At 32.3% G+C, this 15,363-nt stretch overlaps 1 protein-coding gene and 1 long non-coding RNA gene across 2 annotated transcripts in view; one reads left to right on the top strand and one right to left on the bottom strand.

Moving 5' to 3' along the window:
- LOC143063810 (tyramine beta-hydroxylase-like) overlaps positions 1 to 15,363 on the top strand; it is a 41,417-nt gene that overhangs the window by 8,170 nt on the left and 17,884 nt on the right. The window lies entirely within an intron of this gene.
- On the bottom strand, positions 269 to 7,981 carry LOC143063812 (uncharacterized). Its single transcript, XR_012975105.1, has 3 exons — positions 7,585 to 7,981; positions 5,627 to 5,884; positions 269 to 2,164 (listed from the first exon to the last, which is right to left on the bottom strand). It is a non-coding gene; the product is annotated as an uncharacterized LOC143063812 (long non-coding RNA).

The raw sequence follows: 15,363 nt of genomic DNA, 5'->3' as shown, positions 1-15,363 counted from the left end.
ATAACCAGCATATCTTTATTTCCTCTTTCGACACTTTCTCAAAGTTGTTGCTCTATGAAGTTTCTAATTATAAAGAGAGTCCAAAATAAAAAAGGAAAATCCAAGAATGTCCTTTTTACAGGTCGAAATTTGCTGTTATTGTGAAAATACCTAATTCTGCAATTTCATATGCTAATATTCTGCTTTTGATGGGTATTTTTTTGCAAACAGACAGTGTTAGAAGAAATTTCTTCTCTGGCAAAGGAAACACATGGAGAAAAAAACATCATTAGTTTGACAATTTTATTGGATATATATATATTAAATTACTATTCATATTTTACCAAACATTCAACTTACAATGAAATGAAGGAACAGTAACCTATAAATTAATAAAATGGAAAGCCATAATTTGTTCAATAAATTTTGTTCATATAAATTTCCCGTCTCCTTGGAAGAAATTTCTTCCAACAAATTAGAAAATTTATTTTATTTCCAATAAAGTATCGTACAATTTTAGTTCATAAACTCAACTTTTTCACTTCATTTTGTATCCCCTCACAAGTTGGAAGAAATTTCTTCCAAGTAAATTTAAATCACCCAAAACTTGTTCCAACAAATATAGAAACATGTAATATTTTTACAAATTATTGTCCATTTGTTCAACACAGATAGTTCACTTATTTAAAGTTCCTTCTTGGAAGAAATTTCTTCCAGTTACTTTTACAACAGTAAGAAATTTCTTTAAAGATTAAAAAAAAATATTTCCACAGTGCACTGCAGAAGTTTCAATTGAATTTAGCAACACAAAAATTGCCAATACATTATTAATTATTCAACATAATTTTCAACATATTTAACAAAGAAACATATTTATATTTGGTATTTATATTATAAAAAAAAATAAGTCACTCCATTTTAAGACTCAATCTTGGAAGAAATTTCTTCCGAGAACTTTTACAGCAGAAAGAAAAAAATCATTCCATTCTGTATAAAGTCTCCACCACTACTTGGAAGAAATTTCTTCCAAGTTCATTTACACCCGTAAGAATTTTTTTTTTGTTTGGTGTACAAATTTGTTGTCAGTGATACTGGTTGGAAGAAATTTCTTCCAAGTGCATTTATAGCCATGTGAAAAATTGTCATTTCGTTTCCTATAAAGGCTTCGTCATTTCTTGGAATATTTTTTTTTATTTCATCATTTTTTTCCCACAGTATATTTTATTCCTCTACATTTATAAAACTATTTTAAACCTTTTAAGAAATCTAGAAAAAATGAAGTACATTTTAACAAGTATTACATGAAACAGGTCTTTTAGAACTCATGTTAGACTTGAACGCTGAAGTTAATTCACTAAATTTTGAATAGCTAGCACATACATATTACATAAAACAATAATGCAAAACACCAAATACATGTTACTATTTAATATTAATAAGGGGGATACAATAAGGAGGGGGAATCTGAAGAATTAGTTATTTGCACTTTTTAATGTGCAGTAAATTGAAAGGCCCTATGTACAGTAGAATGGGTGAACATGCGTCCCTGATTCCTATACCCTACTCCCAGACTAATATTTGGTTAAAGGCATTTTTCGAACATATCTATTCTTATCCTACAAGACTTTTTGCTAATTCTGACACCAGCAGTGCATATTAAATTTCTATAAAAAGGACAGGACATAGATTTGTGACGTCTACGACACAGTACAATATAGAAAACAGATTTGAGGCTGGCCATAGATTTGAAGCTTAAATATTTGTTTGACTTTTTTTAACATAGAGGTTTCAAAAGTAAGAGAATGTGATTTTACAAAATAGGTACTAATTGTTACCTTATGCACTACAACCACTAACTAGAATGCTTAACAGTACACTACTATTAGCTGGTTTTGGCATATTGTTAAACAAAGCAATTCATTTCTCCGGTAATAACAGTAGTAATGAGACTATGTAAAGTCACTTCAAGATGAAATATGATCAATTAATTGAACACAAATAATAATTCTACAACAGATAAATGCATTGCAATACAATATCAACAAAACATAATATTAAGTTCAAAAACCAAAATTAGTTCTAAGAAATTTCTTAGTTTGTCTCTTCCTGCAGTTCTCTGGTAATAGTATTATTAGTTCACACAAGAATGTACTTTGTTTCTGTTTCTTTGTTGCCTTTGTTTTATCTGAAAAAATAGAGTACCGCATAATTATGTTCTCTGTCTAAAACATGAAGATGTATCAATAGCATGAACTTAACTGAAATAATACACCAACATTCATAAAAACAAAATAAATCTATTTTAAGTTATATAATCTGGCTAAGGGATATGACCAAGTTCCATCCTCTCCACTCTTGGCTGTTTAAGATAGAATTTTGTATCAGTGAGGTAATGATTATATTGGTCCCATTTGTAACTTGCAGCATTCAATTAAAATGATTCGAAGGGCCTTTAACATGTTTAATGAGCATGTGTGAATGTAGAAAAAATAATAAACGATTGCCATGTGGTGATTATGCATCAAGTCTGAAACCCAAAAACATTATAAGACAACAATGAGTGACAATTTGAAAGTTCTTAATCAACTAATTGAAGTTCCTATATGTTACTTTCACACGCAAATGTTTGAATATCAACGTATCCTTCTGGTTCCTGCTTCCAGGAATGTATGCTATACTAGTGGACAAAATCATTTTTAAAACCTCAACACTTCAGAGAGTGCAAGTGTTTCCGTTGGTCAAGAATGTTACAAAAGAACAATATTATTCCTACAATGCAATTCCCATAGGGTACCAGTGGTATATTCTTCATTTTTTCTCATTGAAGACTATACAGGAAAAATGGGTAGCATTTCCTGTTACTAGATATGTCCGTGTTGCATAACAATCAAAACCATATACATGGTATGCAGCAAAAATGGATAGTGTCTTTTTTGTTGTTGGGATATACAAGTACCCGGACACGTCCACAGTGTGTTTTTGTTATATGTATTTCTATTTATCCACCTGATGAGTTAGGCTTTTTCAACTGAATTTATAGTTCGTTCTTACAAATGTATGTTGTACTGTTGTGCCACTTTCCCAGGTTATGAGAGGTTTTGGATCCCGCTAACATGTTTAGGTGAGAGGTTAAGCGCTATAAAACCAAGTTCAATACACCATTTTTTACACTTAAAACGCTTGTACCAGGTCAAAAATATGACAGTTGTTGTCCATTCGTTTGATGTGTTTTGTCATTTGATTTTGTCATGTGATTAGGGACTTCCCGATTGAATTTTCCTCGGAGTTTTATATTTTTGTGATTTTACTTTTTAACCCCGCCACATTCTGTATGTATGTGCCTGTCCCAAGTCAGAAGCCTGTAATTCAGAGATTGTCGTTTGTTGATGCGATACATATTTTTATTTTGTTTTAGTTAATTTTTTTGTACATGAATTTGGCCGTTAGTTTTCTTGTTAGAATTGTTTTAAACTTGTCATTTCGTGGCCTTGTATAGCTGATCGACTATTGGGTATGGGTTTGCTCATTGTTGAAGGCCGTATGGTGATATTAAAATGCTGCTTAAAACATCGACTACATGTAATCTTTCACTTAATGAAAAAAGTAAATTTTAATGACCTTGAGGTGAAGATTTTTAAACATATTTTCTATACACCAAATTGGATAAGCTTTCAATAAGATGTAATTGCAATCCTGTATCGTCCAATTAGAACCTATACAAGATTTTAGTCAGAGTACCATCTTAAAAGAAATCGCTGTGTAGTTGAAATGGGCATAACATTGTAACCATTGTCAAGCGAAGATGATAAAGTGTAAGAAACAACAGACAACAATTTCAAAATTATGCATGAATCGAATCATTAATAACACAGTAATGTAAAATGATAATAAATATAGGAAGATGTGGTATAAGTGACAATGAGACAACGCTCCATCCACGTCACAAGTTATAAAAGTAAATCATTATAGGTCAAGGTAAGGTCTTCAACACAGAGCTTAGGCTCACACCGAACAGCAAGGTATAAAGGGCCCAAAAATTACTAGTGTAAAAACATAAACTAGATGCTCCGCAGGGCGCAGCTTTATACGACCTCAAAGGTTGAACCCTGAACAGTTGGGCAAGTATGGACACAACATTCAAGCTTGGTACTGTCTGAAATTGGAATGTGGTCAAATGTTTGAAATAATATAGGTTTTGACACAAAATAAATGTGGTCAAAAATCTTGCAAATCTATAGCTATTGCTCGTTACTGTCAGTGTGCAAATTGAAGATTTCATCTGGAACCTTTCTGTACAATTTCAGCGCGATCCATATACTTTAACACAAGTTATTGTCTGAAACTAGATTCCAGATTCATGGTTTAAACGTTTTAATGGTACCAAACCTTCTCCCTTTTCAGAAACAGTAGCATAACATCACAACCTAGAAACACACACTATAAAATATCAATCTAAATAAAAACAAGTGTAACTTTTTTTTAATAACAGCAACTGTTGATTTCGTAGGGAATCAATTTACATGAATTTTGTTTGTAGAAATGTATTAGGTAAACCAGCATTTAAGGCGTAAATGAAGTGTGAATTTCCGTTACGGACCAGTTTCTTTGAAGTATTATTGCAAAATATTTCCATGTGTTGAGTCAATACTGCTAAAACAGACAGTATAGAGGACATCTATTGACGAAATCCAACTCAACCAGATGGGTTCGGTTCAGTCGCTCGGAACACTTAGTAAAAGGTGATTGTAAGATAGAACAAGATGCTCCATTGCTCACATTGATATTTTTATTTACAATTGATGCATGAAATGCAACCGTTGTAACTTTTGCTTTAATTTCAGAGATACAAGTCAAGAGCTTCATTTTCCCCTATTGTCTATTCTTAGCCATGTCTGCCATTTTGGTTGGTTAGCAGGGTCATCGGACACATTTTTTTTTAACTCTATACCAAAATGCTGATTTTGGCCAGTTTGATTAAATTTGTCTCAGTTTTTTCAGGAGAAGACTTTTGTTAAAGATTTCGAAAAAAGAAATATATAATTTGATTTTAAAGAGCAATAACTCCTTATGGGGTCAATTCAATGAGTCATTTTGGTCATTTGACTCATTTGTAGATCTTACTTTGCTGACCATTATTGCTGTTTACAGTTCTATCTCTATCAATAATAATATTCGAGATAATAACTAAAATGTCCTTAAAATTATTTATTCAGGGACAAAAACCAAACAATTTACAGCTTGTCTGATCGTCTGAAATTTCAGGACAGATAGATCTAGACATGAAAACCAATTGTTTCTTGTCAAATTTGCTCTAAATGATTTGGATTCAGAGATATAAGCCAAAATTTAAATGTGTCCCCCATTTGTTCTATTTTTAGCGATGGTGGTCATCTTGGTTGGTTGTTCGGATCATTGGAATTATTTCTTAAATTAGATACCCCAATGTTCATTGTGGCCAAGTTTGCTTAAATTTTGGCTCAGAAGTTTCATCAGGGAAGTTTTTTGTAAAAGTTGACGGACGACGGACGAAAGACGCCGGACGACGAACGCCTAGTGATGAGAAAAGATGACTTGGCCCATACGGCCAGGTGAGCTAAAAATCAGATCATTATATAAAATATAAAAATAAGAATAATTATATTCCTACCAGAATCTTTTCTTGAGCTGCTCGGTTTTTTCCATTTCTTTTTGATTTAGAAACTATTTTCCTATGCTGATGTGTTGGTTTCTTTCCAATATCTTTGTTAACTTATAAAGTACTGTTTTGCTTGGTTTTATTCTTTGAGGATGTTTTTTTTTGTGTTTCTTTCCTTCCAGATGAGCATGATGGGCCATTTAAGGCGGCTGGTTTCCGTTTCTGTTGTCAGTATGCTTTCGTCCTTCTCTTTTCTTCTAGCATTGCCACCTAAAAAAATCATTTTTGTTTTACTTTTAGAGACAAAATATTCTATTTCATTTATTTGTTACGGAAGCCTTTTAGCGTCGTACTTATTTACTTTTTACAATTTGATATAACAAATTATCTGTTTGATATAATAGATTATCAATTTGATATAACAGATTATAATTATTTGATATAACAATTTATCAATTTGATAAAACAAAAAAGAAAATTTGATATGTCAAATTACTTAAGCAGGAATTGGGGTTATGCCCTTTTCTATTTGACAAAAATGTTTTATAAGTGAAATGCTTAAACTGTTAAGAGGTATGGACCTAAATGTTATTTTGCATTACTTTGCTCATGATCTGAAATCCTTTAATTGACCTAAATATACAACTGTATTAAGGATGTACTAAGGTGAAGTTTTGGAATTTGTGTCAAATGTTCGGACTCCTTGGTGTTTTTCCATACAATACAAGGTAAAATATTGTGTCCCATAACACCCATTTATTTTCTCATACAAGACTTTATAGCTCATGAAAGGTCATTTTCCAAAATTTAAGAAGATTCTTGATTTTCTTTCTTTTGTTTTGAGACCCAAATAATACCAATGCAAATGTAAGGTAAAAGTCCGAGTAAGACTTTTCCCGCCATATTTTAAATCTCAAATATCTCGAAAAGGAGGTCCATGACCTATCAATATTTTTAGCTTATTTTCATCCTTCAAGAATGCTCTACCAACTTATAGTATCAATTTTAATTTATTAATTTATTAATTTTCCCCTAACTTCACCTAAGTACATCCTTAAGGTGCTCTATATATGTTACTGTTAATATATTGATAACTACGTATACGAGCATGTACAATATTGCATAACTGATTTTATGAGTGCCCCGTGTGTAAGGGTTAGGGTGCAAATAAGAATTACGCTTTAGAAGCGAAGCTCCTGCTAGAGGAGGGAGATAAAGACTAAGTAACAGGTAACAGATATAAAAAGGGGAGCCCTCAGGGCCTAAAACACGGAAGTGGAAAACGCGGAAAAAAAAGGTATATATCTCTGGAACCGCTAAAGATAAATTAATAATTAAAACGGATTTTGAAAGTTATACAATAGACTATCAGATAAAAAAAACTTTAGGTATGCATTTTCACCGAAAAGTTGACCGGAATTAGTCTCTCTTAGCGTGACCATAGCAATTCGTTTCGGAACCTTAAATCTTAATTTCACGAATTTATAAAAGCATATAACCTGATCAAAATCTGGAAAATGATTTTAAAGATAATTTTATGTAAAATAATATGATATAAAGAAATATACAATGTATAATATGTATTTACATTACGTAAAAAGGGTTAAAAATTGACCGGGGGGAAATTGACCGGAAGTCTTCCTTGTTTAATATAAAGATGAAGTCAAATTTTGAACTTTGAATTAAAATTTACCAAAAAAAGCCCGGTCAAAATCGTTAACATGTTTTTTTAAAAATAATTTAATTAAAAAATATAATCCGACATGAATGACACGAATAATCGATCTGATGCTTCTTAGTCGAGAATTAAAACTAACGACCATATATCGCATTCAGTTGAAATGTGATAAATGTTACCAGGAACATATTTATATGTTAGATATATGGTTCCCAGATGTTACGTACACATACAAAATAAACAATACTTTAGATATTATTTGTATCCAATTGTTTTTGAAATTTCTACTCACCGAGTCAGTATATGGTGCAACCACAAGTGTGCTCATAGCCACGTCCAGAAACGATGATATATTCTCCTCAATAAAAAGAATCATCCGATTTTTAACACAAACTTAAAATTTTAAATATTTCTGTTCAAACATATGATGTGTTAATAATTAAATATTGCTTACAAATGGACTGTTTCATACCACCCGACTATTAAATGAAACAAATACAGTTAGGACGCATGTTGTGCACCCAGTGTGATGTGTTTTGCGCACTGTGTGATGCGTTTGATGATAAGACTAGCTTAGGGTCAATTAACATATTAGTTCTGTTAATATGTAACAAAAAAGGGCATGCATTTCCCATCGTTATTAAACTAATTATTAAGTAATATATGTCCTCATCTCCTTGTCATACTTGACAAATCTGACAAAATCAAATCCTTATCATCGAAGTAAAACTGTCCATACGACATAACCAAACTTATGAATTTCATTTATATACACATTACTTTGATGTTTTCCGTTGAATAAACGAATCAAAATCTGACTGGCTATATGACAATAGAAGATATATGAAATTTCTTTAATTGGTATAAAGAAACTTAAAGATGCAAGTCAAACATGCTCGTATAAGTGTCATGCATGCACGGATTAACCGACCGTGCAAGGGCTGTTTAGCCAGTCAAGGTCATTAAAAACTTCCATTTGTTTGCATGCACGATGACCGTATTATAAACAACAAATTCTGGATCTTTTGTCTATATATATTCAAAAATAATTAATTTACTCACAAGTAATTAATGGTTTGGCCACAAGTAAATCATATTCATGAGTTTGTTACGATCATCTATTTCATAAAAAGACATGTCTACAAATTATAGATAAGGTCACAACAATTTAATTTCATGTTGAACTTCTACGGAATTTTTCGACTCCAAAAATTGGGGCGAGCGAGCGAACGATTTGAAATTTTTGCAAATTTTTTGAAGCGAAGTTTGAAAAGTAAAGGCGAGCCATTATTTTTATTTTAAGGAATACTTTTGCTATCAGACATTCGGCATTGTACTAAAAGCTTGTCAGCTGCTTGGCCGCACGCAATTATGTATCCGGTATCTGTTTATTTTTTATAAGCTCCTAGAAAGATGAAATCTTGTACGTGTTTTCCTAAAGATCCGACGACCTTGAAAGAATGCATTTTGGCTTTTATCTAGACTTTCTTTCATTACATGTTTATAGCCTGGTATCCCGGTCCGATATCTAGCTGCGCGTCGTAAGGACAAGATTAGCCAGGACCGCAGGCTATACATGTTTATAGCCATTGCTTCAGTTATCAAAAAAAAAAAAAAAAAACAATAGGGGAATAATTTTGTACAGGAGACACATTGTCGCTTCCGATTCCAAACACTATTTTTGCAATGTCAATGTAATACTATGATCGATTTGTTTTAATTACTGTTATTTAAAGATTTCGTCGGAATGAATTCCGTTTTAATATCTCTTAGATTAACACCGAATTTTGTTAATATCTACTGAAAGCAGATAAATAATTCGTAGTTTGCATTAAACAAAAAATAAATTAACCTAACCCGATACCCAGCAATTCTATTTTATTTTTTTGCTGTTCTGGTCTCCGTACTCGTCTAATTAAATTAGAACATAGGTGTATAAAAAAATTTGTACACCCATGGTTAGATTATGTACATCAAAGTCGCATATTGACATGTCGTAAATTATAAAATCTAAGCGTCAAGCTGAGTGATATCTTGAGGCTTGGCCACAGGATTTGGTGTTATGAATAATTGATATATAAGACTTTATAATCAGTTGTGTTATTTGATAATTCACAAGACTTTAGAGAATTTACAATATGGTTTCGTGGAAAAATTGAAGGACACTTGGTAAAAAATCAAAACTCTGAAGATAGCAATATACAATGTTTGAAGGAATCTTCGAAACTTAGACGTGTAGAGGTATGTAAACACATGTAGCTTTAGAATATATACATGTAGTCAAACAAATAGTCGTTAAATCAATGATTTAAATAGATGGATAAATTATAGGAGTCAAGCTCCGAGGGGTCAATGATGCCGTTTTTCATATTAAACATTCACATAATCGTAAAAATTATTACGACATGCTATTGTATTTTTGTCTCATTATGACACGAGAACTTATTTATCAATCTAATGATTTTGAAAAAATAAGGAAACGTTCAAAAGAAAATATTAGATTATTGGAGTAGGCAAAATCACTAGCTTAGAATCTTAGACCTGGAACTTATACAATAGATAAAAGTATCAGTCCAAGCTTGGACATTCAAAATATTTTACTTATATAAAGAGTTAAGTCATATTTTCAACTTTCCGTGAATTTCTCTTGACTACCATGACAACATTGCACTGATCGCTGAAACTGTTTAATATTTAATACATGTTTTAATTAATTTAACTTTTAGTATCTTAATACTGTCTTAGTGACTAAGAGTGTAACAAAAGACACTTAGAATAATTACCAACCCTTAATTAAGACATTTCAGTTTCTTACGGATTTAAGGGAATTCTTTGCATTCCCTTATCAATTCATAATTATATAATAATCATAGTTATTGATAACTCGAAAACATCTTAATTGTTTGGTTTTTAGTAAGAACTCTTTGCATCAACTTAAGCATTTACTAGCGTAACACGATTCTTTCTTAACACGTTTCAATGTAAGTGTGGCTCTACCTATTCCTTAACTACGTAAACTTTGAATGAAAATGAAAATTATAATAAGCAGGCGAATAAATCAAGATATCTTTCAATCATTTTTTTTTTAACTTGTGACTGATCGTAATTACGGAATATATCGAAATAACCGGATGTGTTACATTACTTTATTGTCAAGGGACCATGTCACTAAATGACAATATGTTAATTTTTACGATAACGACCCCTTAACAAAAAAAAAACGGAAGAACATTTATTTCAGAAATTTTAATTGTTAACAGAAGTCTAATGGCAAATATTTCATACAATTCAACAACTTTGAAGAAACAATTCATACCCCCCAAAAAAAATCTATCAGACGTCAGTTCGAGCAATCTCGGAATAAAGTTAAAGGTTGAAAGTGGGTTTTAACTTTTCAACTTTTACTGAGTATAATAGTCTCAGATTTTTATTATAACAGGTGTAACAATTCATCTGTCTCGTAACTAGATACACGCTATGACGAAGTTTAATATCACGTGCATATAATATTATCAACCTTTTAAAATCTCTGAATAAGTTTAGAATATTTTCCATGTTTAGACGATAGAGATAACCATATCAAATATTCTTGTAAAATTCGATAAAAATTTACAACCTTAATTTTTAACTCAGCGATCCCACGATTCTGTACAGTGTTTTTTGTGCATTGTGTTTATTGGTCCGAGACCACAATTATTTCGTAGTGCATTAAAATTATTTCTTTTAGAAGATAAACGAAAATTAAAAAAATTCCCACCTGCGCTTTCTCAATGAAATTTTTACAGTGTGTTGTACTACTTTTGGGACAAATTATATCAAAATTATAGAAAACTTCATCGGCTCTAACTCAAAATATGGACAATTTTATGTTTAGGGCGTCTTAAAATCTTTTGAAAGCTTCCGAAGTGCTAATTTTCAACCTTTTTCAGCTGGACCAAATCACTACTTTCCTTTAAAATTCTGAACCCATTTTTTTACAGTGTAATTTCACCCCCCCCCCCCCCCCCCTTACTTGCAATTTGAGGCATTAAACATGGAGAAATAAATTTGGAAGAGGTATGAAAATTAATGGCAAGTTACCCACTGTCAACACTAGGGACTATATTTGCAAGAATCAAGGGACGACAATTATGGTCTCGGACCTATTGTCAAAAACTAAATGTATAAATACTCATAGTAAGTATTAAGTCCATATCGTATATATAGCAAAATCGAGAAGAGTTCATTTGGTTGATATTTTTAATCATTTGACAAACTTATCAGTAAATAATAATGATCGTACAAAAAGAAAAGCTAACCTAGGCAGCATTGATTAGGTAGATAGTTTTACTACGTAAAAAAATACTTGTATAGCCATTTTATTAATAGTGGCAGGGGTTCCAGCAGTCGTACGCTCTTTGTGCACAATGGTTTGTTTTTATATATAAAAAAATCAATTAACAAATTTTCTTTTAGATAATTTTTTAAGGCTACTATATTTACTTGTGTACATTGCATTTTTGTTATTACCTCCACAATTTTTTTTTTAACATTCCAAATAAGACTGTACTTAAATTAAATTTGAACTTTTGAATATATCCATTAATTAGTTATTCCAAAACATCAAATACGTTTGGACATGTTTATAGAATAAAAACAGATGTCATTATTCATGTGGCGATTCACAAATGACCACGGGAGTTTCCGTGTTTATTTACATTGGTATGTAGATAAGACTAGCTTCAGTTAACAGAACAGGCGAAGGCGGCATCGCAGATACCCCACAAAGGAGTTAGCACGTACTAGAAAAACTTAGTCGAAACCTTAAATTTTCCTAAAGAAATCAGGGGGATGCGAATGTGCCAGTGTTTCGTTGGAGTTCCTGTCAATATAATACTTCCATTCTTTGATTTAGTAATAGAATTATGAAAAATACAAAAAAAATGTCGTGCCTAAGTAAAAGATTTTTTCTTAATTATTCTTCTAAATCAATGATCCTGATTAAATTAAGAAAGAATGTAACGGCTCAGTGCATAAGATCAAGAAAACAGAGTTTTAAACAAGAAGAACCTCAAGTACGCCCGCCCCCTCGCACATGTCTTTGTGTATGTCTTAAGAGCTGCTGAATCTTTACTTTTTCCAATTTATACTCTTTAGACATATTCTCTCAAAAATAAGATTATTATGTCATATACATACATGTATATATAAGAAATTGTATATTTATCAGTGCGTTTCTAAATGATCGCTGATTCCTCTTCATACTAATATTTAATATTATTCTGTATTTATTACTAAAACCCTGGTTTTCTGAGTACATATAATATTACACTTGGTAATACTTGCCAACCCTGTTCAATATATATTGTTACATAAGATAGTCAGTCAATTTGGACACACATCTATTTGTGAAGAACAATAAATGTATTTTTTTTTTAGCCAGATCTCTCCGTCACAGTTTTTCTCTTCTAAGGTTTATGATGACTGATAAGTATGTAAACTTCATTGACAAATATTGCATGAATATGAAAGAATGAGAACATGTTAGAGCTCTTCTATAAAAGCATGCAAAGCAAACAATTGATCAATTTGCTTGCTGTATTTTTTTTGGATGTTTGTAAACAACAGGTAGGTAGTGTGTTTACTATATACTGGAATTTGATTGAGCAATAAACATTAAATTCAATTCATGTCCAATCAAATCCCAGTATATATTGAAACTCCACCTACCTATTGTTTACATCCAAGCAAACATAGCAAGCAAGTCAATCAAAGTCTTGTTTTGCATATTTCTATAGAAGAGCTGTTATGATATCTAAATATAAGCAATGCTTTATACTTAACTGGCATGATGAGCCAGATATTTGACATGCTTTTTCACAAGGTAACAGAAGTTAGAAGATATGAATAACTTGCTTTGACACCGTTTGTCTGCTCGAATTGGCGGAAAGGCAGCAAATACCAATTTTCGTGTTTTTAATTTTACATGGGCAAGGATCAAACCATTACCTGCTGCTTTCAATGAACTTGTCTTATGACAAGAGCACTAACACTTGAAACACACCATTTTTTATCGAGCCTGTAACTTCTGTCCTAGAAAGCTTGACATATGGATAAAGTAATCTGGCGGCTTCGGCGGTAGTGGTTTTATAAAACATATCAAAAACTTAATATTTCAGAAGGTAGAACCCTTAATACTTTATATATAGATGCCTTGTGTTATAAAGTGTCCATCTGTCAGTCTTAGATATCTATTGTCCTTGACCTCGTTTTCATGTTTCATTGACTACTTGAAAAAAGTTAAAGACTTAATGTGCCCCTCTTATAATGCTTCACGTAACGCACGTTATTTTTTTTTTTCGAGTCTGTGTGTCTGTTTGTTCGTCCGTTCGTACGCCCGCCTGTCCCGCTTCAGTTTTTGGTCAAGGTAGCTAAGGTTTTTGATGAAGTTGAAGTCTATTCAACTTGAAACTTAGTGCACACGTTCCCTAGTGATTATGCTATGATCTCTCTACTCTAAATGGCAAATAAGTGTTTTAACCCAATTTCACGGTCAACTAAACATCAAAAAATATATTGCGGGTGGGGCATCCGTGTACTATGGACGCATTCTTGTTAGTAATATCATTTTTGTCGAGCCTGCAACTTTTGTTGCAGAAAGCTCGACATAGGGATAGTGATCCGGCGGCGGCGGCGGTGTTAGCTCACTTCTGAAAAGCTATATATTTTAGAAGGTGGAAGACCTGGATGCTTCATATTTTGTATTAAGATGCCTCATGTTACGAAGTTTCCGTCAGTCACATGTCCATTGTCCTTGACCTCATTTTCATGGTTTAGTGACCACTTGAAAAAAAGTTCAGATTTTTTGTAATGTTAAATTCTCTCTTACTGTAAGTAATGGGATAACTATATTTAGTATGTGCGTACCTTGCAAGGTCCTCATGCCCGTCAGATAGTTTTCACTTGACCTCGACCTCATTTCATGGATCAGTGAACAAGGTTAAGTTTTGGTGGTCAAGTCCATATCTCAGATACTATAAGCAATAGGTCTAGTATATTCGGTGTATGGAAGGACTATAAGGTGTACATGTCCAACTGGCAGGTGTCATCTGACCATGACCTCATTTTCATGGTTCAGTGGTTATAGTTAAGTTTTTGTGTTTTGGTCTGTTTTTCTCATACTTTATGCAATAGGTTTACTTTATTTGTTGCATGGAATGATTGTAAGGTGTACATGTCTAGCGGGCAGATGTCATCTGACCTTGACCTCATTTTCATGGTTCAGTGGTTATAGTTAAGTTTTTGTGTTTTGGTCTGTTTTTCTCATACTTTATGGAAATGGTTTACTATATTTGTTGTATGGAATTATTGTAATGTGTGCATGTCTAGCGGGCAGATGTCATCTGACCTTGACCTCATTTCCATGGTTCAGTGGTCAAAGTTAAGTTTTTGAGTTTTGGTCTTTTTATCTAATACTTTATGTCATAGGTCAACTATATTTGGTGTATTGAAATATTTTATGATCTATATGTCAGTCGTGCAGGTTTTATTTGAATCTTGACCTGGTTTTCACAGTTCATTGCTCAGTGTTAAGTTTTTGTGTTTTGGTCTATTTTCTTAAACTATTAGCAATAGGTCAACTCTATTTGTTGTATGGAAGCATTGTTAGCTGTACATGTCTGCCTGGCATATGGTTCAACTGACCTTGACCTCATTATCATGGTTCATGTTAAGTTTATGTGACAGTCGTAATAAAGTTTTATATTTAGGAGTATCAACATAATATCAATGATTAGTAAAGAAGGCGAGACATTTCAGTGTGTGCACTCTTGTATAAATATATAACTATATTTGGTTTATGCATACATTAAAGGTCCTCATGCTCGCCAGACTGTTTTCACTACACGTTTACGTCATTTCATGGATCAGTGAATATGGTTAATTTTTCGTTGTCGAGTCTATTTCTCAGAAACTATGAGCAATGGGTCTACACTATTTCGTGTATCCAATGATTGAAAGGTGTACATCTCTAACTGGCGTGTGTTATTTGATCTTGACCTCTTTTCATGGTTATTTGGTTACATCATCTGAC

Source organism: Mytilus galloprovincialis, chromosome 2, assembly GCF_965363235.1.
Source record: "Mytilus galloprovincialis chromosome 2, xbMytGall1.hap1.1, whole genome shotgun sequence".
Classification (NCBI taxonomy): Eukaryota; Metazoa; Mollusca; class Bivalvia; order Mytilida; family Mytilidae; genus Mytilus; species Mytilus galloprovincialis.
Note: the sequence above shows the minus strand (reverse complement) of the source record. Positions and strands in the feature narration are given on the sequence as shown.